This window comes from Dasypus novemcinctus, chromosome 14, assembly GCF_030445035.2.
Source record: "Dasypus novemcinctus isolate mDasNov1 chromosome 14, mDasNov1.1.hap2, whole genome shotgun sequence".
NCBI classification, from domain to species: domain Eukaryota; kingdom Metazoa; phylum Chordata; class Mammalia; order Cingulata; family Dasypodidae; genus Dasypus; species Dasypus novemcinctus.
In genome coordinates this window covers 104400197-104424833 of record NC_080686.1, presented here as the reverse complement: position 1 = coordinate 104424833, position 24637 = coordinate 104400197, and the positions used below count along the sequence as shown (strand labels likewise).

At 40.2% G+C, this 24637-nt stretch overlaps 1 protein-coding gene across 24 annotated transcripts in view; it reads left to right on the top strand.

Moving 5' to 3' along the window:
* Positions 1 to 24637, top strand: part of PTK2 (protein tyrosine kinase 2) — a 327553-nt gene that overhangs the window by 42241 nt on the left and 260675 nt on the right. For 17 of the 24 annotated variants that reach the window (XR_011645712.1, XR_011645713.1, XM_071208058.1 and 14 more), the window contains exon 2: positions 8930 to 9026. The exons of the other annotated variants lie outside the window; for them this stretch is intronic. The gene's annotated coding sequence lies outside the window, so the exon portion shown is untranslated. The remainder of the gene's footprint in view (positions 1 to 8929; positions 9027 to 24637) is intronic. 24 annotated transcript variants of the gene reach the window in all.

The following is a 24637-nucleotide window of genomic DNA, read 5'->3' as shown; positions in this document are numbered from 1 at the left end:
GCTCATCCATTGTCTTCTTAATATCCTTAATCTCTTTAGCCATCTCATCGAATTTATTAAGGAGATTTGTTTGAACATCTATGATAAGTTGTCTCAATTCCTTTATGTCATCTGGAGGCTTATCTTGTTCTTTTAACTGGGCTGTATTTTCCTGTTTCTTGGTGTGGATTATAATTTTTTGTTGCATCTTGCCATCTGGTTTACTAGAGTATTTATTCTAGGTGCAGTTTTTTTCTTCAGTTTAGGGCTGCTTGCCCTTTCTCCTTGCTGGTTATGCAGGGGAGCCAAGGATGTAGTTGATGTTATAAGCTGTGGAGGCTCAAGCTGCCCTCGTTGCCCCAGGGACTGATGAGGCTTCTCCCAACTTTCTCCTTTGCCAGGGGTAGGGACAGAGTCACAGCATGTGGAATAATGCAAGTTGTGCATGCCTAGACTGTAGTTGCCCAGAGAGACTAATGAATCTTCATGCCCCTTTCTCCCCTGCCTGGGGTGGGGATGGAACTGCAGATGTGGGCAGCAATCTATTCAGTGTGGGTCCAAGGTGCAGTTGCCCCGGTAGACTTCCGATTATTCAGTCTGTGCCAGCCAAAAGTACCTGCAGTTTCCTGGGTAGGCTGGTGCAGGGTCCACCAGCCTCCTCCGTGCAAGACGTTGGACTGAAACCTAGACTGGGGCTGCAGGCCAATCTTGATGGAAAGAAGCCGGTTCCTACCAGCGGTGTGATTTTTCAGTCCACCCTGCTTCCCCTTTGCCAGGTGCGGAGTTAAGATGGTGGCTCCTGGCCTCTTTCTGGCTTGGAAAGCGTCAAACTTTAGTGTTCTCAGGATTATATTTTAGCCCACTGAATTTATTCATCAGTAGCTGAAGTTGGTCCCCAACCTTTTCTTCCTCCCCCATTTTTGGGAAGTAGAACTTTCAATTCTAGCTGAGGAACAACTCCCAAGGTGGCTTGTGTCTCCAGAGGAGGTTGGGCACCAGCCTCCATGGCGTGGAGCGCTCTACTTATGAATCTTCTCTGCACTTGTGCAGTCTTCTTGCATTCCTTCAAGAATGTGGCAGGATGCTCTTCTGGTCTCCTGGAGCCCCCAAACAGGTGCTTCGGCTAGCTACAGAGAGCTCTGAGCATTTACTAACTATCTTGTAGCAGGAACTGAATTTAGGAGCTCCTTACTCCTCTACCATCTTGCAGGTTGTCTTCTGTTGTCATATATTTTACTTAAACATTTGTTATAAACCTTAAATACATTATTGTTTTTGTTTTTTAAAAAGTCATCTTTTATTTTACCCCCATGTTTACCATTTCCAGTGTTCTTCATTTCTCCCTCTGATCTGACTTTCCGTCTGCTTTGTTTCCCTCCAGCATGAAGGGAAGTATTTCTTATAGTGTAGGTATGCTGGTGACAAGTTCTCTTCATTTTATTCTATCTGAAATGTCTCTATTTCACCTTTTTTGTTTGTTTGTTTGCATGGTTATTTCCATAATTTATTTTCATTCTGGTAATTAATTTTTGAATGGGAGAAAAAGAGATCGATGTTACAACACACACAAAAATAAACACCTCAAATTTATAGTACTTGCCTATTACGGATGCAGTATAAATTAATAGACGTAGTTATGAATTATTGTAATTACAAAATTTGTGATAGCAGAAGGGGGTGTGGGATGTTCATTTAAACCTGGTGCCTCTATGGGAATGTTTAATACCTGTGAATATTGTTTTGCATGTTTTACCTTTGTTTTTGAAGGACATTTTTACTGGCTGTAGGGTTTTTTTTTGTTTTTTCCTTTTAAAGATTTATTTTTTATTTCTCCCCCCTACCTCGTTACTCCTGTTACCCCTGTTGTCTGCTCTCTCTGTCCATTCACTGTTTGCTGTGTGTTCTTCTGTGTCTGTTTGTATTCTCATTAGGCAGCTTTGGGAACCGATCCTGGGACTGATCCTGGCACCTTCTGGAGTGGGAGAGAGGTGATTACTCTCTTGCACCACCTCAGCCCCCTTTTCTGCTGCGTCTTCTTATTTTCTCTCCTCTGTGTCTCTTGCTGCCCCAGCTCTCCACATTGGCCGGCATGCCTGCGTGGGGTGGCATTCCCATGCAGGATGGCTCTCCTGCGCAGGGCCGCATTCCTGCGTGGGCTGGCACTCTGTGTGAGCCAGCTCGCCACGTGGGCCAGCTTGCCCTCACCAGGAAGCCTTGGGTGTTGAACCCTGGACCTCCTATATGGTAGATGAGCGCCCAGTTGGTTGAGCCAACCCGATTCTCATGTTTAGGTTTTGACTATGATGCACTTGTTTCCCTCTGTGTTCATCCACCCTGGAATTCATGGCGTTCCTGGCTCTGTGTGCTTTTCAAGGCTTCTAGGAGGTCCTTAACTAGGGGTGTGAGAGTTGGTGACCTTAGATATTTTGGATTATCTGAACGTTTTTTAGATTTCCATTTCAGTTTATCTGTTGTGATTTTTGGCTCTTTCTCTCTCTAGTGAACATGGGACTTCATACATAGGAAGCAGGAGCTCAGTCACTCCCTGCTCCCCTCTCTGTAGTTTTTTAAGTGGCTGCCCTAGGGATTGTGTACTTCCTTTGCAGTCTGCTGGTACTCAGCAGTTTTCCACTTGAAGTGGACTCTGGGAGACCCTACCCCCTTGGATCTGCCTTTGCCCCCCTCGCCTTATCTTGCAGTGGAATTATGTTTCATTCCTGCTCCTGCTGGCATCCCATCATTCAGCTTCCTATTTTTTGCTTTCAACCATCAAACACACTTTCAAGATCTCATGAGGGGGAAGAGTGTCCTATGATATTAGCCCTGATTTTTATTATTTCTAGTTCTATTGCTCTTCCTTCATTCTTGATGTCACAGGTTTCCTTTTGGCATCATTTCCCTTCTGTGTGAAGAACTTGCACTGGTTCTTTTAGAGCTGGTCTTCTGGCAGGGAATTATATTAGTTTTCTGTCATCTGAAAATGTCTATTTCACTTTCATTTCTGAAGGAAATTTTTGCTGGATATAGAATTTTATATTGACAGTTCATTTTATTTCACCATTTGTCTGTCTTCCTTCTGGCCTCTGGTTTCTGATGAGAATTCTGCACTCATTCAATTCAGTCTTCCTCTTTGGGTGTTAGTCTCTTTTTTGGGTAGCATTCAAGATATTTTCTTTGTTTTATGTATATGCAGAGAATGTTTTCAGCCATTCCTTCTTCAGGTATTTTTCAGCATGTTATTTTTTTCCCTCTTCTTTAGGGCCTCAGTGACACGAATATTAGACCTTTTGTTACTCTACAGGTCCCTGAGGCTGTGCTAATTTTTTTTTTTTTTTTTTAAGATTGATTCTCTCTTTATTTTTTCAAATTGAAAGATTTCTGGTGCCCTAACTTGGAGTTCACTGACTTTTTCCTGTTATCCCCAGTCTGCTGTTGAGCCTATTCAGTGATTTCGTTCTTAATTTCAGTATTACAGTTTTCAGTTTTAAAATTCTCATTTGGTTCTTTATGTCTTCTATTTATTTAATGAGACTTTCTCTTTTTCCCCATTGTTCCAATGTGTGTGTGTGAATGCATGTAGAAATATTTATGTAATTGCTGCTTTATTGTTTTTTAAATTTTATTCTTTTAAAAATTTCTTTGTAATTGCTGCTTTAAAGTCTATGTTGGATAATTCCAACATTCCTGTCATCTCAGCATTGGCTGAGAAAATATTATTATTTTTTCCATAGGAATTGAGATTTTCTGCTTCTTTCTATTCTTGGTAGGTTTCGATTGTATCCAGCACATTTTGGGTATTACATCAGGAGATTCTGAGTCTAGTTTAAATCTGCTGATTTGATGGTAGTGTGAATTCCAGTCTTCTTTGGTCACCAACCTGCTACTCTTTCCTTTTCAAAGTCATCAGATAGCTTCTGTGTTTACTCTGCTGGGTTTCTGCCTGCCTCTAGGGTGCTGCTTCTGCCTCACCTGGAGCGGGAAGTCTCCTCACTTCACAGATTGCTTCTGCTACATGTAGCTGTCCCAGTTTCGGCTGGGCCATTTGCTGCCCACGTTTTTTTGTGTTTCTCTAGGAGGTGCTCCTCATTACTTCTTGACTTTGATGGCATGCCTTCCCAGAGAGCTTCTTTTGGTGTCTGTCAGAGGCACAGCATCATGTAGATATGCCATGATCACCATTAGTTCTTAGAGTATGATGGAAAAGGTTCCTTGTCTTGGATGTACTGCCTTTGCAGTGCCCATTTAATTGGAGTAGAATAGTATGTACTCAAGATTTTAAGGCTCTCATACAGTGTACTTTTGTGGAGATAATTTTTTCTGCAAAGAATTGAAGAAAGATCTCATTTTGAGTTTCAGATCTCATCCTTCCTCCCTGGTTGATATTTACTGAGTTATTTGACCTCTCCATGTTTTTTCTCAACTGTTAAGTGGAGATCATTATAACACTGTGAGTGACAAAATATATGGTACATGGCTAGTCATACACATAATTGAGAGCTTTAGGTCAGAATTGGCCTGATGTTCAGCAAGCACAGTTCCTGATGATGTGATTGTTTTCTGCTCTGGGAATTTAAAGCCTGTTCCTAGGATTCCCTAATTTATATTTTGTGTTATTTTTTCCTTAATTTATTTCGATGGGTCTAAGAACGGGAAAACAGTATATATTTGTCGTTTGCTTTGCTTGCATAATAGGTAATTTATAATTGTTGGTATTGATTTTTCAGAATTCAGTGACTTTACAGCTTCTTTTCCCTTAATGAATTCATCTGGTCAGTAGCTTAGTGCTTATTGGATGGGAAACCCTCTTCCAGATTCTGGCACAGAGATGAATGAGACACATTATCTCCACCTCTGAGCAGCTCCACAGTCTGGTGTTAGAGAATATTTTTGGCTAGAAAATACTTTTTGAAGCATAAAGACATCTTTGTTTGCCCAGATGATTTTCATAATCCTTTTTGCATTCCTTATATATGTTTGATTTTTCCCAAAGTTACTTCTGACCTGTGTTCTTTCAGGATACAGGTTATAGCTTGCCTAAGTGAGAAACTACGGGTAGACTGAGCTTGGATGGCACCCACGTGCAGCGGTCATACAGTTTGAACATTGGGGAGCCTCACAGATGACATAGATTTTTAGAATGAGTTGAGAAATAGTGGATTTGGGCCCTATTTAGCATTTACAACAAACAATTTCTTTTCTCAGGCCTTAACCTTCATGCTTAATTCCAGCCAGGTTTCTTGTGATTTGTCAATATGGCATATTGAAAGTTAGTCAGCTTTTGGAAGGGTTTTCCTGTCATGCTTGCTTTGGAAAGTCCAGATCATATTTATTGCTTTAGCAGTAATTTTATGTGGCTAATTTGGGAAGCCGGAATAGCATCGTGATTTTAAGAGTGCTCATAGCTAGCATTTGAATCCCTGATCTCTCCCTTGTTTGCTGGTGTGTGACCTGGGAAGTGTCTTAGCTTCTCTATGACATCATTTCCTTGTATGTAAAGTGTAGCTAATAGTGAGCACTTAGGGCTGTGAGGATTCAGTGAGTTAGTTCTTGTAGATTCTTTCAGATAGAGGAGTGCTTACTTGCACCAAACACCCCATAAATGTTAAGCTGCCACTGTTAGGATGATTGTGGATGTTATTTGGAGTTAGTGAGAGAAGGATGATAGAAGGCTTCCCAAGTTGGAGTTTGCAGTGAAAGAGCATTGTAGGCAAGGTGATGGGAGGAAATAATCTAAGTGTTATTGAAGTTAACTTTAATGAAACTAGCTTTTAGGGGTGTGACTGGTGGAAATTTTGTTTTGTAGGTTAGAAAGGGTAAGGGCTTAGATCAGCCCAAGAGTCTACTTACACCTATTTTAAAATATGCCCTTGAGATCAGATTAAGGTAAGTGGGTTCTGCAAAAAAGGTAGGGAGTGTTTGTCTTACAGATATCTTTGGAGACTTGAGTTTCTTGTATCATAAGCCAAGCTTAATTTTCCCTTGTCCTTTTGGGACACATTTAAGCACTTTTATTATACAATGTGGGAAATACCTCCTTTCTGCCTTATTTGAACTAACTCAGTTTTATGCTGTTTTATCAGTTTCATAGTTAAACTTCTGGGAATCATGGTTTTAATAAAAGTAAATCAGAGGATGAGTAGGAGTGCTGGAATACATCATGCATTAAGTTGCCTGTGCTAAAATTGCAAACATGCAGTAGGCCAAGTGTGGATACCATGGAATGTTCTTACTTGCTCGAATTCTCCTTTGAATACAAAGTAAAACCCCGAGCAGTTATCAAAATGTGGTGAAGGTGCTCAAAGCCATTATATCCATCTGTCCATTCATTCAGGCAGACATATGTTCATTAAATGTTTGTTGATGGTCTTGTGTTAGGTGCTGTGTTAGGGACTGTATGTACTGTTGGGAACACAATGGTAAATAGAAATCAGATGTGGTGAGCAACTGGGGTGGTTTGCTTCTGCTTCTGCATTTAGCAAGGAGTAGGAGAGAGTGTGTGTGAGTAGCACCATAAGCAGACGTGGCCTACGGCGTTCCTGGGTGCTTGTACACACTTTCTTTACGTCTTTCTGTGGGACTGCTGATTGACCTCTGTCTTTACATAGATATCTGTGCCCAGCACTCAGCAAGAGTTTGTTGGTGTCATGTTTTGTTGAAGGACTTTCTCCTATGACTCTCTGGGGTAGGTGCTTGGAAGGTAGAACTTGAGATGTTGCATGATAGAAAACTTCGTTCATAGGTTGGCTGGATATAGGATTCTGTGTCCCCATTCATTTTCTTTCCTGACTTTAAATATACTGCTCCATTGCCTTCTTGTTAGTGTTAGTTTTCAAATTCCAAAGTTCTTCTGATTTCTAATCCTTTGTGAGTGTTTTCTCCCGTCATTGGAAGCTTGTGGGAGTTTTACCATTTGTCCACTTGATGATGTATCTTGCTGTGGGGCTGTTTTCATTTCCTGTGCTTAGTCAGACTCAAAGACCCTTCATTCCAGGAATTCATGTTGTTTAGTTCTGGGAAAACTTTGAAATTATTTTGCTGATTATTCCCCCCCTCCCCCTTTCCCCCCTTTCTTTTGTCTCTCTCTGGAACTCCTGCTATTCAGATGGTGGATCTCCTGGACAGTCTTGCGATATTCTTGTAGTTTCATTTCCACAGATCTTTTCTTTTTCTTTTCTTCTCTTTTCTCTTTGCTTTGCTTCGCTTTGCTTCCTAGTTTCAGGATGATGTCTTCAATTTGCTTGAACCTTTCTCTTTAATTTTTTATTTCTATAATCAAGTTTAAAAATTTTTAACAGCCCTTTTCATGTTCTTTTTTTAAAGAGCAACTTGTTTTTGATACAATATTGCAGTGTCTTCTCATTACTGAGGATTTTGGTAGTAATCCTTTGGGGTTTTTACAAAAAATTTTCTCCTTGTATAATTTGTTTCCTCCAAGTTATTTTTCTTTTTCCTTTCTGTTTTGGGCTATCTTCAGTGATAGAGGCTTTCTTCACTTGTCTGGTAACATTTCCTTGTGGGGAATAAAAAAACTCTTTGGAAGCTCTAAGCACATACATCAGGATATTCTGAGAAGGCCATTTGTTGGGGGAATCCCATTGTTCGTATCTTTAGGTCTTTCCTCTTGGGCTGATCAGATTCCCCAAGAATATTCTTATCTCTTTACTGCAGGGTGAAGTGCTGACTACCAGATTTCTGGGAGCTGAGTGCAGTGGGTGGGTGGGGAGCCAGTTGGGCAGCATGTCTGCAGGATGGTGGGAGAGCTGGAGGCTCCCCTGATCAGGATGTGGGCAGTTCAGTACAGCCAGGCAGGTGGATTCCAGCCTGGAGAGTCTCTGCTTTCTCCAGAGAATGACTCTGCTGTTTTGTCAGGGTAAAGAAGGCGGCTCACAGGAGGCATAGCCGTGAGGTTCTAGCCCCATCGTAACACTGCCTTCACGCCATCTTCCTTACTGTAGACCCTACACCTTCCTTACCTCCACTTCTGCCTGCCTTTAGTGCTGCAGTTCTGAACCCCCCTTGAGGGTACTGCTGAGTACCGAGAAGTGGTTCTGAAATTTTCCTTCTGCTAGCTTAGGATCTGGCTTTCTTGGGCCTGCTGAATCATTTACTGTGTTTCCTCCTGCTTTCCAGCTTCCGAAATTTTGGTTTTTTTTTTTTCTCCTTTCATTTCTCCTTGTGCTTCTGCATTTATCTTTTTAAAAAAAATCTCTTTAGTATAACTTTAGGGAGAAAGTGAAACATGTGCATATTCTATTTGCCATCCCACTCAAGAACTTATTTAGCTACTTTTTTGCCATCCAAGTTTATGGTTGTTAATAGGTTTTTTTGGTTGTTGTTTTTAAAGATTTATTTATTTTTTATTTTTTTCTCTCCCCTTTCCGCGCCCCCTGCCCCAGTTGTCTGCTCTCTGACCATTTGCTGTGTGTTCTGTGTCTGCTTGCATTCTTGTCAGTGGCACCAGAAATTGTTTTGTCATCTTGCTGTGTCAGCTCTCCGTGTGTGTGGCCCCACTCCTGGGCAGGCTGCTCTTTCTTTCGTACTAGGCAGCTCTCTTTATGGGTGGCACTCCTTGCGCACGGGGCTCCCCTATGCCAGGGACACCCCTGCTTGGCAGGGCACTCCTTGCGCACGTCAACACTGTGTGTGAACCAGCTCCACACGGGTCAGGAGGCGCTGGGTTTGGACCGTGGACCTCCCATGTGGTAGGCGGACACTTTAACCATTGAACCAAGTCTGCTTCCATAATAGTTTTCATTACTTTCTGTTATTTCATGTATATTTTCTTCACCTCGAATGTGGTTGAAGACAGAGACTTAATATGCATTCATCCCCCATTCAAGGCCTACCACAGTGTACATGGCAGGCAGTAAAGAAGGTCACCGTAATAGAGCTCTGAAAAAGTTGTGAGATAAAGACTGCTTTATATATGCATGTTGTCTTTTCTTGTCAGGTTCTTTTGGACTACCATGGAAAGAGGAAACAGAAACTAGAAGTATTTTTTTAAATCATCATTTGATTTGATCACATTTGTTGTGGCCTTCTGAACTGTGAGTATAAATCTTGCTATGCTTGTGTCTTTTTTTTCTTTCTTTCACCTGTCTTTTAGGGTTTCTGACATACAGGAAAAATAAATGAAAGGTAGTTGATTTTGCAGGGGAGGGAGAGAAGAAAATACTATTTGTTAACTGTATAAGCTCTTTAGTGCCTGCAATGTTTAGGTCCTTGTATAGAGACTTTTTTTCTGAGGCAGACTGGAGTGTAATAATAGTTCATAGAAATAACAGCAACAGCAAGGCTTGGAATAGGGCCTACGCCCTGTGAACAGTGCACGGGACAGTTCCTCACTCAAGTGCCACACGAACCGCGTGAGTTAGAGGTACTGTTCTCCCATAGGCTCAAGGTTACTTAGTAAATGGCAGAAGCCAGTTGCTCTGGCTTTAGAGAGTGTGCTCTTCACCTTTATCTTATTCTCATGGGCTTTGGATTCAGATATTGGCTCAGCTGCTTAAGCTAACTTTTTCACCTTAATCAAGTTATTGAATCTCCCTCTTTTTAGCCTTTTCATCTTCGGAAGGGAATTATTTTAGACCCTACTTCACAGGCTTGTTAGGAAGATGCTGTGAGATAGGAGGTGTGATATGCTCAGTACCCAGAAATGGTTGCAATTACTATTTGGTGGTATTTTCCTCATTTCAGTGAGAGGAATACTGGGCCCCAGAGATACTCCATTACTTGACCACGGTCCCACAGCTGAGGCTGTACTTCAGTTCATCTTTTTTAAAGGTTGCTCTTTCTTCTAGGTCTGGTGGTCAGTCAAGGACAGCTATTTTAATAGAAGACTCATAAATCTTCTCTTGTATTGTTGGTATTGATAAGCATTTTTGTTCTGATATGTTTACGTGGTAAAAACCTCATTAATTTGGACTTCATGAATTTAGAGTCCATTTTAACCTGAAACTGTGTTGAAGTTTACTTTGGCAAGTGTCTTTGGAATAAAGGCCCTGCATTGTTTTCCATTTTAATTTGTGGGTCAGTTCACTTTTCACCTTTGTACTCCTTTCTCCCCCAGGTCTATTTCTGTTTCTGCAGAAATTAGGGATTAGGGAAAGGAACTTTATGATACAGTTTGTTTCCTAGCAGAGCCTGGAAATCTTGCTCCTGTTTTTTTAATGCCTCCCTCCTCTTTGGCTAAGGGAAAGAGCCTCCCCTGCGCTAGGAGAGGGGGGTACAGGGGTGGCGATGTTAAAGGTCATGAGGTGCTCACAGCCCAGCTATGTGCATCTCTTGTTTAATTCACCAAATGGTGAATAATAAATTTTTAATGCCTGGCACAAAATAAGTTTTCTTCTCTTAGTGTATCCTAACAAGAGAGAGAATATCCAATATAACTTTTAAGCAACATTAGCTATAAAAATAATCTTAGAATAGCACAAGGCAATTTCAATATTTAGCAAAAGTTATGTGGAATTTTTATCCTTAATATAATGTGCAGTAGAAAGAAAAAAGGAGTGGTGAGATGGCAAGCCCTGAACCAAGAACCAGCTTGTTGGATCATTAGAACCTTTAGTCCAGGGAATAACCCACTAACCTGGTTTGACTTCTTTTTCTCGCATTTGAAAATGTGTAAACCCAGAACAAGAACTTCATGATCAGTGTTCCTATATTTTTTCCCCAATTCTGGACAAATGGTCAGGCCCCAGGAGTAAGTGTGATTTTACACAAAGTGAATTTAATAGTGTTATGCTGAGATTTAATATAAGGAATTGGTTCATGCAACTGTGGGACTGGCAAGTCCAAACTCCACAGTGCAGGTCACAGGCTGGAAACTGGTAAGGGTAGAGTTGATGTCCTGACTCTTGAGTTCCCCAGGGAAGCTGGCAGGCTGGAAATAATGGCAAAAGTTGATGTTGAAGTTTTTTTGTTTTTTTTTTCTTTGTTCACTTCTGTTGTCTTCAGCAGCACGGGAAGTGTGGGCGGCGCCATTCCTGGGCAGGCTGCACTTTCTTTCCCGCTGGGCGGCTCTCCTTACAGGGCGCACTCCCTGCGCGTGGGGCTCCCCTACGCGGGGGACACCCCTGCGTGGCAGGGCACTCCCTGCGCGCATCAGCACTGCTCATGGGCCAGCTCCACATGGGTCAAGGAGGCCCGGGGTTTGAACCACGGACTTCCCATGTGGTAGACGGACGCCCTAACCACCGGGCCAAAGTCCGCCTCCCGATGTTGAAGTTTTGAGGCATAATTCTTCTGATTCCTGGAATCCTCAGTGAGGCCCTTCCCCTTTATGGAGGGTGGTTGATTGTAGATGTTAATCATCTACAAAATACCCCCACGGTAACAGCTAGCACAGTGCTTGACCAAAAGCTGGGCAGCACTCCTTAGCCAAGTTGACACATAAAATTAACCATCACAAGCTCTAAAACAATTTCCCCAGGAATAAATGCCTGGCAAGTGTTGGACCTGGGAATTCAAGTAAGACTTCTTTTTTTTTTTTTTTTTAAAGATTTATTTTTATTTATTTAATTCCCCTCCCCTCCCCCGGTTGTCTGTTTTCTGTGTCTTTTTGCTGCGTCTTGTTTCTTTGTCCGCTTCCGTTGTCGTCAGTGGCACGGGAAGTGTGGGCGGCGCCATTCCTGGGCAGGCTGCTCTTTCTTTTCATGCTGGGCGGCTTTCCTCACGGGCGCACTCCTTGCTTGTGGGGCTCCCCCACGCGGGGGACACCCTTGCGTGGCGCGGCACTCCTTGCGCACATCAGCGCCGCACATGGCCAGCTCCACACGGGTCAAGGAGGCCCGGGGTTTGAACCGCGGACCTCCCATGTGGTAGACGGACGCTGTAACCACTGGGCCAAAGTCCGTTTCCCTAGTAAGACTTCTTTGACCATGTTCTCTGTCTCATTCTGCTCTGCCTACTTGGTGATTGTTGATGGACATGGAGCCAAAGCTCTCTACTTTTTATTTCCTCTCATTTCCTGAAGAGACTTTTAAAACCAGGTAGCAAAGAGAACATTTTACTTCTTAGTCATTTAAAAAGCCTGTGCTGTGGTACCTTGCTATACTGTACATTACAGCTTAGTTATAGAATTTGCTTATAAGAACTTTAAACAGACTCACAGGGGAAATGGAACATTCAGATTGTTAAACACATTGATTATGAAGTTTTAATGTTGTCCTAAAACCTGAGCGTAGAACAAGCAGAACACTTGAATCCAAGAAAAATCTTAAAGTGTATATTTCATGTATTGATTCATAGAAAAATCCTCGTGAGATGTCTCTCACACTTAATAAAATTGACGCCTGGACATCTAATCTGGCGTGTCAGTGAGGGATGAATGCTGCAATACCATTCCATTCTTTAGGACAAGGACAATGGTGGGAAATTTAAGCAGCTGCTCTGTGTTTAGCTTGCAGCAAGCAGGAACTTGGAAAAATTACATTGAGGCATGCTAGCACAGCTTTCATCTATGTAGCGTGACTCTTGAATCCCAGAGGAGAAATAGCCATACATCACGGACTCTTGAAAAACCAAGAGAGAAGGGCATGGTTCCTTTTGAACAGAAGTATTACTCAGTTTGCAATGCAGAGTCAGAGTTATAAGAAATACAGTCTGTAGTTTTCATGATTCCAAAGTCCAGGTCGCTACGTTTAGTTCTGTGGGTCCATGTGCAGCAGTGTGATGAACTGCCTAAAGCTTCAACTCTATTCTCAGATTTTGTGAAGAGCACATTTTTTCAGTCTTGCTTACATTTGTGATTCAGGAATTATGGATGAAGAAAGCAATCATGATCATAATAGCGATCATTTTCGTGTTAGTCATTGTGTACGTTCAAATCTTACTTAATTCTTTATAGCCACTCAAGAGAGTAGAGATTACTATTCCTACTTTAGAGTTGGGAAGTTAAGAAATTTGTCCAAGGCTGCACAGCTGGCGAGTGGCCTGTCGGGCTCTCAGACCCTTTCCTTAAAGCTCTCTTTGGCCTCATCACCCTGCCGCTGTGGAGACCTGTGTCTAATCGGGAAGGCAATAGCGCCACCTACTCAGCTGCCAGCAGACCTGCTTTTTAAAATGTATCAACTGTGTTCAATATTATCACCGTTTCCGCACTGTTTGCAGTTTATACATTTGTGTTCCTGGCTCATACTGAGGAAAGAATGTGGTTTATCATATACTTGTAAAAACAGGGAAATTTTTATTTCCTGACCCTAGAAACATGCAGGTAACCTTTCCTATAATTTTTACACTCAGAGTAAAGACAGGAGAGAGTGTTTTTTCTCTCATAGTATATTTTGCACATCATAGACCTTTTAGAGGGTGGCAGGGGTGTTGAAAGTTGGAGAGTTAGAATGGCAAGGAGGCATTTTTATTTACTCAGGAGTTCTGAATGGCATAACAAAGGATAGACCCTTTCAGCATTTCTTTTCTGATAAATTATGGTTTTAAAAAGGATATGTATCTCAGTAAAAATTTCAGTTAAATAAATTGCCAAAAGATTTGAACCAGCATTTTATCCATTTCATATGAATGACAATAAGCATGTGAGGGGAGCAGATGTAGCATGTGGATGAGTGCCTGCTTCCCATGTGTGAGGTCATAGGTTTGATCCCTGGTCCCTCTTAAAGACAAAACAAACAAAAAAACACCCTCAGGGAGCCAGTGTGCTCAGTTGTTGAGTGCCAGCTTCCCACATATGAGGTCCTAGGTTCATGTAACTACAAATTAAATTAAACTACAGTGAGATACCATTGTAACACTATTAGAATGGCTAACATAAAGTCAACACAGCAAAAGCTCACATGCCAGCTGACAAGGATGTGGAAAAATGAGGACTGGGTACTTCACTGGTAGGAATGTAAAATGGTATAACCTTTGGAGAACAGTTTGGCAGTTTCCGATGAAGTTAATCATATACTTCTTTTACAACCCAGTAATCCTACTCTTAGATATTTATCCAAGGAAAATGAAAAGGCCACACAAAGACTGTATGCAAATGTTTATAGCAGCTTTATTTCTAATCGCCAAAATGGAAGCAACTCAAATGTCCATCAGATGGTGAGTGGATAGACAAATTGTCCACCTATACAGTGGAATCCCATTCAGCAATAAAAAGGAAGAAATGACTTCTGTATTGCACGTGCTTTTTTGCCTTCTTAAGACCTGACGTTCTGTCTCCATCTGAATTCCTGGTGTGCACAGGCCTGTGGCTCAGCAGGTACCCTGTGCATGTGGTGACTCCACACTCACTGTCTACTGGTCTCCTCCTTGACGGTAGGTCGTTTGGGAACAGGAGGGAGATGGCTAATTGTCCTGCCTTGCATATCTTCTCTTTTCTGGCCCTGTATTTTTCACTGGGACTCTCTTTGTTAATTTTGCTCTGGTTTTGAAGGCTCAAGGAGCGTTATGATGCCTTATGGTTCCTGGTGGCTGCCTGCTGTTGCATGAACTCGGAGTTCATAATGTGGTCATTCCAGTTGAATTATGTATAGTGTTGCTTTACTACACATGCCGGGTTTGATTGCCATTTACAATGTCTTCAAAAAGGTTACTTTATGATTCACTATCTAACTGAAGAGTTATTGTATATGCAGAATATCACAGAAATAGAGGTGGACCATGAATTTAAAAATTTAACCAAGTTAATTTTTACAGAACAGTTAGAAAAATTATACAAATCCCAGCATACCCTAGATACCCAGATTCACCAATATGAACATTTTGTTACATTTGCCGTGTCATTCTATCCATCCTTCTGTCAGTCCATTTTCTGATCACTTGAGTGTAGGTTTTATACATCCTAAGAACGAGGATATTTTTACAAAATCCCAGTATAATTAATAAAATTGTCAAATTTACGTAATGTAACATTGGCACCGCACTGTTATCTAATATCAGTCCATGTTCCCTAAATTTGCCAGCTGCTCCATTAATATCCTTTATGCAGTTAGAGAGTTCTCTGAGGCTGTCTTTGATTTTACAGGACTCAATCTAGAATCACAGGTAGCATTTAGTGTCTTTTTAGTCTGGTTCTGTTTCACAGTCATAATCTTTGAGAAGAATATACGCTATTTGCTTTCTAGGTTGCCCCCCAATTTGGGTTACTAGGATGCTTTCTTGTAATTAGATTTAGCTGCTGCATTTTTTGCTAGGCTTATCAAAGAAATGAGACTCTTACTATTGCAGTTAGACGGCACATGATTGATAACTGCTCTTCTGTTACTGGTAATGTTAACTTTATATCAATGATTTTTGAAATATGATCCCTGGACCGCCATCACCTAGGAATTTGTCAGACATGGAGATTCTTGGGCCCTAACCCCTGACCTACTGATTCACACAGTTTGGGGAAAGGAGTGGGACTCAAGGAGATTTTGATGTGTCTGAAATTTGAGAATTACTAAATTTAGGAGATCAAAGTTAAGATGGTGCCTGCCAAGTTTCTTCACTCTGAAATGAGCATTTACCCTTGGTAATTAATGAGGGAGTCTGTAGGGAAATATTTGAGACATGTGCCCTTTCACACTTTCAGTCTAGGAGTTTGAACCATCCATTGATGATTTTTGCTTGAAACAGTTATTACTACGTAGTTATGAAATAGTGATTTTTCTTACGTTTCTCATTTATTAGTTGGCACTTTTACTGTAATGAGGAAGTCGTTCATTGATTCAGTATTGGCATGGCATACTCATTGATTCTTATTTTATTCAATGGCTTAGAATGCATATGCTTCCATTTTGATGCTAAAATTTTACCTGATTTGGCCATTGGAAACTCCTTCAGATCTCGTGTCCTTTTGACATGTCCCCATTATTTTCTGAGCATTTTCTTACTTTTGGATGTTCCACTTTTTGTAATTTACCTGTCCCACTCTGGAATCAGCTGTAGTTCTTTTTTTGCAAGTAGTCCTTGTTCCTTTTAGCAGGAAATGGAATTTTGAGACCAAGATCTGGGTGCTAAGATGTGCTAATTGTCACCAGATTGTGTGTGTCTTTTTGTTTGTGTGTGTATGTGCATGTGTATTTATTCCCTCCACTCTCAAATCATGATTTCCTTCATGATATCTCTTATTTCCGCTCAACACCACAAGGTCTCTTTTGCGTTTTCACAGTCCATATTTATATTCTTTTCCCTCAGCATACTGGATGCCCACACCATCAGTATATTAACTAATTTCTACATTTTTACAATTCGTACAAATAATTCCAGATTGCTATATCCATACCACTACAAACAAAAACCCTACTGAGTAGAGCTCAACATTTGTTCAAAAGACTCAAGTGCGTTGAAAGTAAAAGAATGGAAGAGGAGAGCATCATGGAAACAGTAACCAAAAGAGCTGGAGTGGCTTTATTACCGTCACACAAAATAGAGTTTAAGACAATAACATTTTTAGATACAAAGAGGGACATTTCCTTATGATAAAAGGATGGATACATCAGGAAGATAAAATAATTACTAATATATATTCACCTAACAACAGAGCATCTAGATACATGAAACAAAAATCTACAGAACTGAAGGGAGAAACAGACATTTCAACAGTACTATTTGGATATTTCAGCCAGTTTCAATAATTGTGAGACTACCTAGACAGAATGAGCAAGAATATAGAAGGTTCTGGCTCCCTGGCATCTCCTGTGGCTTTGTTGCTCTGAGTGCATATGTCAGCTCCCCTTCTTCCCAGAGAAGTTTTGGAGTGTAAACCATGACCTATCTTCTGTGTAGAATACTCCCTCTGATCACTGAAGGATACACACCTTGTTTTCAAGTGTATGTGAATCTTTCTCTATGTTAGACCATAGGCTAAACTTTAAAACAAGTCTCAATACATTTTAAAGGTTTAAAATCCCACAAAGTATGTTCTCTGGTATAATGGAATTATATTTGAAAAAAAATTTTTTTTTAAGATTTATTTTTTATTTATTTCTCCCCCCTCCCGTTGTCTGCTCTCTCTGTCCATTAGTTGCGTGTTCTTCTGTGACCGCTTCTATCCTTATCAGCGGCACGGGGAGTCTGTTTCTTTTTTGTTGTTGCATCATCTTGTTGTGTCAGCTCTCCCTGTGTGCGGCGCCATTCCTGGGCAGGCTGCATTTTCTTTCGCGCTGGGCGTCTCTCCTTACAGGGTGCACTCCTTGTGTGTGAGGCTCCCCTGCACGGGGACACCCCTGTGTGGCACAGCACTCCTTGCGCGCATCAGCACTGCACATGGGCCAGCTCCACACGGGTCATGGAGGCCCAGGGTTTGAACTGTGGACCTTCCATGTGGTAGGCAGACGCCCTGTCCTTTGGGCCAAGTCCCCTTCCCTACATTTGAAATTAATAACAGAATGATCTCTTGAATAGCCCCAAATATTTGGAAATGAAATAGTATACTTCCTCATAGCCTGTAGGTAGAAGAAGGAAGAAAGCCTTCATGAAATTAAAAAATATTTTGAGCTGAATGTGAAAAAAACACGTTATATCTAAACTTACGGGACTTAGCTAATGCAGTACTTACAAGGAAATTTTATAGTTGGAAATGCTTCCCTATGTCAGAAAAGTAGAAGGGTCTCAAATAAATAACCTAAGCTGTCTTAACTAGAAGAAAAGAGCAAACAACCCAAAACAAGCAGAAGAAAGGAAATAGACTAGAGCAAAAATCAACAAAATAGAAAAGCCTAAAGCATTATGAATACCAAAAATTGGTTCTTTGAAAATATCAACAAAGTTGGCAAACCTTTAGCTAGACTTACCAAGAATAAAAGAGAAGACAGAAATTATAAAAATCAGGAATGAAAGAAAGGCAATCACTCCTGACCATAGAGAATTAGAAGGATTGAAAGGCAATAATACAAAGAACTTTATGCCAACAAATTAGACAATTTAGATGAAATAGAAAAATATATGGGCAGTGTGGAGGATTGGCTTGTGCACCCAGTTTGAATTTGTTCTTGGGTCTGCGTTCTGGGGGGTGCGAACCCGCTGTAAAGAGGATCTCTTGAAGATGTTGCTTCATTTAAGGTGTGGCCCATCTGAATCGGTGGGCTTTAATCTGGATTTCTGGGGTCCTTTGTAAACAGGATGAAATTCAGACAGAGCAAAAGCCACGGGGAGCAGCCAAACCTGGAAGTCAACAGAACCCAGAAGAGAAAGGAGAAAATACCACCATATTCATTGCCATGTGACACAAAACCCAGGGACCCCGGGATTGCCAGCCAGCTGGAAGATACCCTGGGAGGAAGCAGGCCTCTGAAAATGAGCCAGAAAATTCCTGTTGTTAATCCAATCCATTGTATGATGTTTGTTTTAGCAGTTCTGGCAAATAAGAGGTGGACACAATGGTAAAAACTAAGGAAGAAATAGAAAATCTTAAAGCACCTATCACGAATAAAGAATTTGATTTACAAATTTAAAAAAAGCATCCCACTAAGAAAAGGCCAGACCCAGGTGGCTTCCCTGGTAAATTCTGTTAAATATTTAAAGAAGGAGTAGTGCCACCCTCAGCAAACTCTTCTAGAAAAGAGAGGAAGAGAGTATACATCCACCTCTTTTCTATGAAACTGGAAGATACAAAGACAGAAAAGACATTGTAAGAAAATAAAACTACAAACCAATTTTCTTTTTGAACATCTATGTAGAAATCCTTAACAAAATATTAGCAAACGAAATTCAGCAACATGATAATGCATCATGACCCAAGTTAAATTCACCCCAGGAGTGTTGGTTGAACATTTGGAAATCAGTTACTGTTACACACTGTAATAATAGATCTAAGGGGAAAACTACATGCTCATTTTAAGATTTTCTCTGTATCTTTGGCTTTCATCATCTTGACTCTGATAGGCTGAACTGTGATTTCTCTATATTCTACAGGTGGTGTTTATTGAGCTTCTTGGGGCTGTGAGTTAGTATTTTGTCCCAAATTTAGTAAGGTTTTCACCATTATTTTCTCCTAACTTTTTTCTGCCTCGTTTTCTCAATTTCTGATTAAGTGGGATCACTTGATGTTTTCTCACAAGTCTTGAAGTATAATCTTTCTCCTCTTTGTTATTTAGATTGGCCATATTCTGTTAATCTATCTTCAAAGTCACTGATTTTTTTTCTTCTGCCATTTTAAATCTGCTGTTGAGTTTATCTAGTGAATCTTCCATTTCAGTTATTATTGTTTAAGCTCCAAACTTTCCATTTGGTTCTTTTTTATAGTTTCCTTTTGTTGAAATTCCTCATCTCTCATCCCATCCAATCACTGTTTTTGTTAATTCTTTAAACATTTGTTAATTACAGCTTTGAAGTTTTTCTGATAAAACCATTATCAAGGCATACTTAGTCTGTTTCTGTAAACTCCCCACTCCCCTTCCAGCTTTCCTCTCTGATTTCCTGTTTCTTCACATGTTTGGAAATTATTTGTTGAAAACCAAATGTTGTGGGATAGCAACTAATCTTCTGAGGATTTAGGACTTTTTTATTATTAGGCCAGTGGTTGGCATTTTCCATCTCCTGGACTAAATCCAGCCCATGGCTTGTTTTTTATTTTCTGTGCGCTAAATACTTTTTAAGGGATTGTTAGAACTAAACAGAAGGCAAAGAAGAATATATGCCAGACCATATGTGACCTTCAAAACCTTAAATATTTACTGCCTGACCATTTGTAGAGAATGTTTTTCAGTCCTTAAACTAGGCTTTTAACTTGCCTGGACTCAAGCTGCAGACATTCTTATTAATTTCATTTGATGATGTCTCTCATCGCTTCTTTTGGTTTCCAACTGCTGCTGCCCTGTTTTTTTGTTTTTTGTTTTGGCTTAGCCCCTTGGGGGCTCCCATGCATGTTTGTACTTACGGTCAGTCAGGTATTCAGATAGAATTTATTCTCAGATTTTGGGGTTTACCCTGGGATTCCTGCTTCCAGCATCTTTCCCCTAAATTCCATTTGGTCCACCAATTCCCATTTCTTTTGATAACCCATACTAGTAAGGCTTAAGCTTTCTGACGCAAGAACTGGCCCTGCGTCAGAGAACACAGTTAAAGACACGACAAACTGGCAGATTTCATCAGGAGAAACTCTGATTCCACGGGTGGCGCCTCCCCCTCCAGCATTTGCCTCTGAGCTGCTCAAAGTCTCCTCCTGTATGCTTCTATGAGTATACATGTCAGCTATATCCTAGTTGGTTTGGTGATAGTCCCTTCTTCCCAGAGTTTTGGTGACTGTTCCCAACAAGGGAGGTGACAAACTCATAGTTTGGACAGATGGAGTCACAGTTTTCAAGAGTAAATTCTTGTACTAAAGTTTTTGTCTGCCTTTATTTTCCAGTGCATTCAAATAATTATTCTTAAATTATTTTGTCCAGTTTTTATAACTATAGGAAGAATTGCTCCAAGTTTGTCATGTATCCATTATTGGCAGGCCCATCCTCCTCCTCTCCTTAATTTTTTCCCGTCTCCAGTTTAGTTTCATCTTTATTGATTAACTCAATGTTTAATCATGATAGTTTCCAAACATTAATAAAGTTGCAAGACTTGCCCATTAGTTCCCATACACCTATCCTCTAGATCCTGACATTAATATTACTAGTTTTGCTCTATCATATATTAATTTATCCATTACTTTTTATGCAGCAGTCCATCTTATTTTTTATGATGCATTTCAAAGTAAGTGAAAATGATAGTACTCTACCCTAAGTACTTCAGGATGCATATTAATAAGTTTGTTACCTATTTACAGTGTTTTTTGGATGCACAAAACTCATGTACATTCAATGAATTGTAACATGCATACACCGTTGTAACCTAAACACCTATTAAAATATAGAATATTACCATTGCCTCAGAAAGTTCCTGTTTGCCACTTGTCAGGCAGTCTCTGCCCTCATCCTTTCCACCCCTCTTGCCCACTCCCCCTCCCCCCGACTTTTGTTTTTTAAAGTCATTGGAAAATAAAGTATATATAACTGTGTAAGACTTATTAGCCAAGTAGCTTTGAGATTTGGCCATGCTAACGGGGTATATCCATAATTTTTCCTTTTTACTGATGAGAGAAATATCTCATTGTATGAAGATCACCCAGCTTTTTTATCCATTTTTCTGATAGACACCTTAATTTTTTTGTAACTTTTAAAATTGAAATATATCACTCATACATAAACAGTAAATGTATAATAGTTGTGAACTTTTTTTTTTTTTTTTTAAAGATTTATTTATTTATTTAATTCCCCCCCCTCCCCTGGTTGTCTGTTCTTGGTGTCTATTTGCTGCGTCTTGTTTCTTTGTCCGCTTCTGTTGTCGTCAGCGGCACGGGAAGTGTGGGCGGCGCCATTCCTGGACAGGCTGCTCTTTCTTTTCACGCTGGGCGGCTTTCCTCACGGGCGCACTCCTTGCGCGTGGGGCTCCCCTACGCGGGGGACACCCTTGCGTGGCACGGCACTCCTTGCGCGCATCAGCACTGCGCATGGCCAGCTCCACACGGGTCAAGGAGGCCCGGGGCTTGAACCGCGGACCTCCCATGTGGTAGACGGACGCCCTAACCACTGGGCCAAAGTCCGTTTCCCATATAATAGTTGTGAACTTAAAAAACAAACATATAACGTCATACAAACATAGGTAACATCTCACCCTACCACCAATAACTTGTATTGTTTTTAAACCTTTTTAACTAATGGTTAAAGAACATTGTCAAAATAGTACTACTAAGCAAAGTATTTTCCCCTAACCAATCCGATTATTATCTTTATATCGTTTATATGAACATATGTAAACAATTAAGTGTACAGTAAAAGTTGTGAACTTACAAAGCAGATATGCGTCACGTCATACAGGGGTCCCATACATCAACCCTCCACCAACACCTTGTATTGTCATGAGATGTTTGTTGCAAACTATGAAAGAACACTGTCAAAATCTTACTAATCATAGTCCTTATCTTAAATTTGGTGTGTTTTTCCCCCAACCCACCCTATTATCATTTTTTAAATGTATTTTTTTTATGACAGAAGTTGTAAAATTATAAAAGAATCATACACATGTGCAGAATTCCCAAACAACACCCCTCCATCAACACACCACAGTGTGGTGTGTCATTTGCTACAGATAAAATAATATCATCTGATTATTGTTATGTTGATAGCATGTATTTGGCTCACATTTTCCATACTGCCTCAGTATCAACACAGTACATCTTTTGCATAGATGCAAGAATATTATATTATTACCACTAACCACAATCCATAAGTACTCCAGCTGTATTTTTCCCATGCTTCTCCACATTCCCAACACTCTGCAGTAGTGATATACATTTGCTCTAGCTCACAAAGGACACTCTTGCATCTGTACCATCAACCACAATTCCCACTCCCCTCTTGGTTTACTGTGCTATCCAGTTCCTAGATTATTTTCAACCATTCTGTCAATTGGCATTTACATAACTAGACTGCCATTTTCAGTCACATCCCCATTTATAAACTAGCTGTTACTCACTGTGTGTTACCATCCACTCTATACATTTGCACAATTTTACAGTAAAGCTAATTAAAACTTGTACATACATTAAACATCAGTAGTTCACTCAGTCCTTCTCTTATCTCCTTTAAGAATCCACCACCTGCCACCAGGTCTTGAAGATATTTTCCAATAATTTCTTCTAGAAGTTTTATGGTTCTTTTATTTTTAGTTTTTTGATCCATTTTGAGTTGATTTTTGGTTAAGGTATGAGATAGGGGTCCTCTTTCCTACTTCAGCTATGGATGTCCAATTCTTTCAGCACCATTTGTTGAATGGATTGTTCTGACTGAGCTGTGTGAGTTTGACAGGTTTGTCAAAACTCACTTGACCATACTTGTGAGGGTTTGTGTCTGAACCATCAATTTGGTTCCCCTGGTCTATTGTGTCTGTCTTTAGGCCAGTACCATGCTGTTTTTACCACTGTAGGTACGTATTATGATTTAAAGTCTGGAGATGGGGGTTCACTTTTTTTTTATGTTGTTTCTGGCTATTCAGTATTCAGGACTCCTTACCCTTCCAAATAAATTTAATGATCATGTTTTCAATTTTTTCTTTAATGCTGGTGTATTTTTATTGGGATTGCATTAAATCTGTGTATCAATTTGAGTAGCATTGACATCTTAATGATATTTAGTCTTCCAGTCCATAAGTATGGAATGTTCTTTGAGTTATTTAGGACTTTTTGGATTTGTTTTAACATTGAGTTGCAGTTTTCTGAATACAAGTGCTTTACATCATTGGTTAAGTTTATTCCTGTTTGAGTTTTATCTGTCATATTTTATTTTCACCACTCTTTTTACATTATTAGTTACTTTTATTGATCTAATCTTCATTTCTAGACTCTCTTCCAGACCCCTCTCTCCTGTCTTTTCTTTTCAGACTCTAGCACACCCTTTGGTATTTCCTGAAATTCTAGTCTCTTGCTTAGAAATTCTCTCAGTTTCTGTTTATCCCTGAATATTCTAATTTCACCCTCACTTTTGAAAGAGTTTTGCTGGATATAAGATTCTTGGCTGGAAGTTTTTCTCTTGTAGTATCTTAAATGTATCAGACCATTGTCTTCTTGCCTCCATGGTTTCTGGTGAGAAATAAGCATTTAATCTTATTGGATATCCCTTATATGTTATGCATTGGTTTTCTCTCGCTGCTCTCAGAATTCTCTCTTTGTCTTTGTCCTTTGATATTCTGATGATTATGTGTCTTGGAGTTGGTCTATTTGAATTTTTTCGGATGGGAATACATTGTGCTTCTTGGACAGGAATATCTATGTCCTTCAATAGGGTTGGGAAATTTTCTACCATTATTTCTTTAAATATTCCTTCTTCCCCTTTTCCCTTCTCTTCTCCTTCTGGACACCCATGACACGTATGTTTGCACACCTTTTGCTGTCAATTAGTTCCCTGAGACCTTGCTCAATTTTTTCCATTCTTCACCTGTTCTTTTGTATGTTCACTATCAGAGACCATTTCTTCAAGTTCACCAATCCTTTCTTCTGCCTCCTCAAATCTGCTATTATATGATTCCAATGTTTTTAAAATTTCATTGATTGCACCTTTCATTCTCATAAGAGCTACCATTTTTCTGTGCCTTCAAATTGTTCTTTATGCTCATCCAATGTCTTCTTAATATCCTTAATCTCTTTTTAGCCATCATCTCATTGAATTTATTAAGGAGATTTGTTTGAACAGCTATGATTAGTTGTCTCAACTCCTTTATGTCATCTGGAGGCTTATCTTGTTTCTTGGTGTGGATTGTAATTTTTTGTTTGTGTCTTTGCATCTGGCTTACTAGAGTATTTTTTCTGGGTGCAGTTTTTCTCCTTAGTTTAGGGCTTCCTATTGTTTCTCCCTTGCTGGTTGTGCAGTAGGAGCCAAGCATGTGGTTGGTGCTGTAAGCTGTGGAGGCTTGAGCTGCCCTCATTGCAGCAGGGACCAGTGAAGCTTCTTCCAACTTTATCCTTTGCTAGGGGTAGGGACAGAGTCACAGCTATGTGGAATAATCCACGTGCAGGCCTAGACTGTAGTTGCCCAGAGAGACTGATGAAGCTTCACATCCCTTTCTCCCCTGCCTGGGGCAGAGATGGAGCTGCAGACACCTTCATTTTTGAAAGATCTTTTGCTGAGTATAGAAGTCGAGAGTGGCAGTTTTTGTTGTTTTTTTTTTTCCAGCACATTAAAGAGGTTGTTCCATTGTCTTT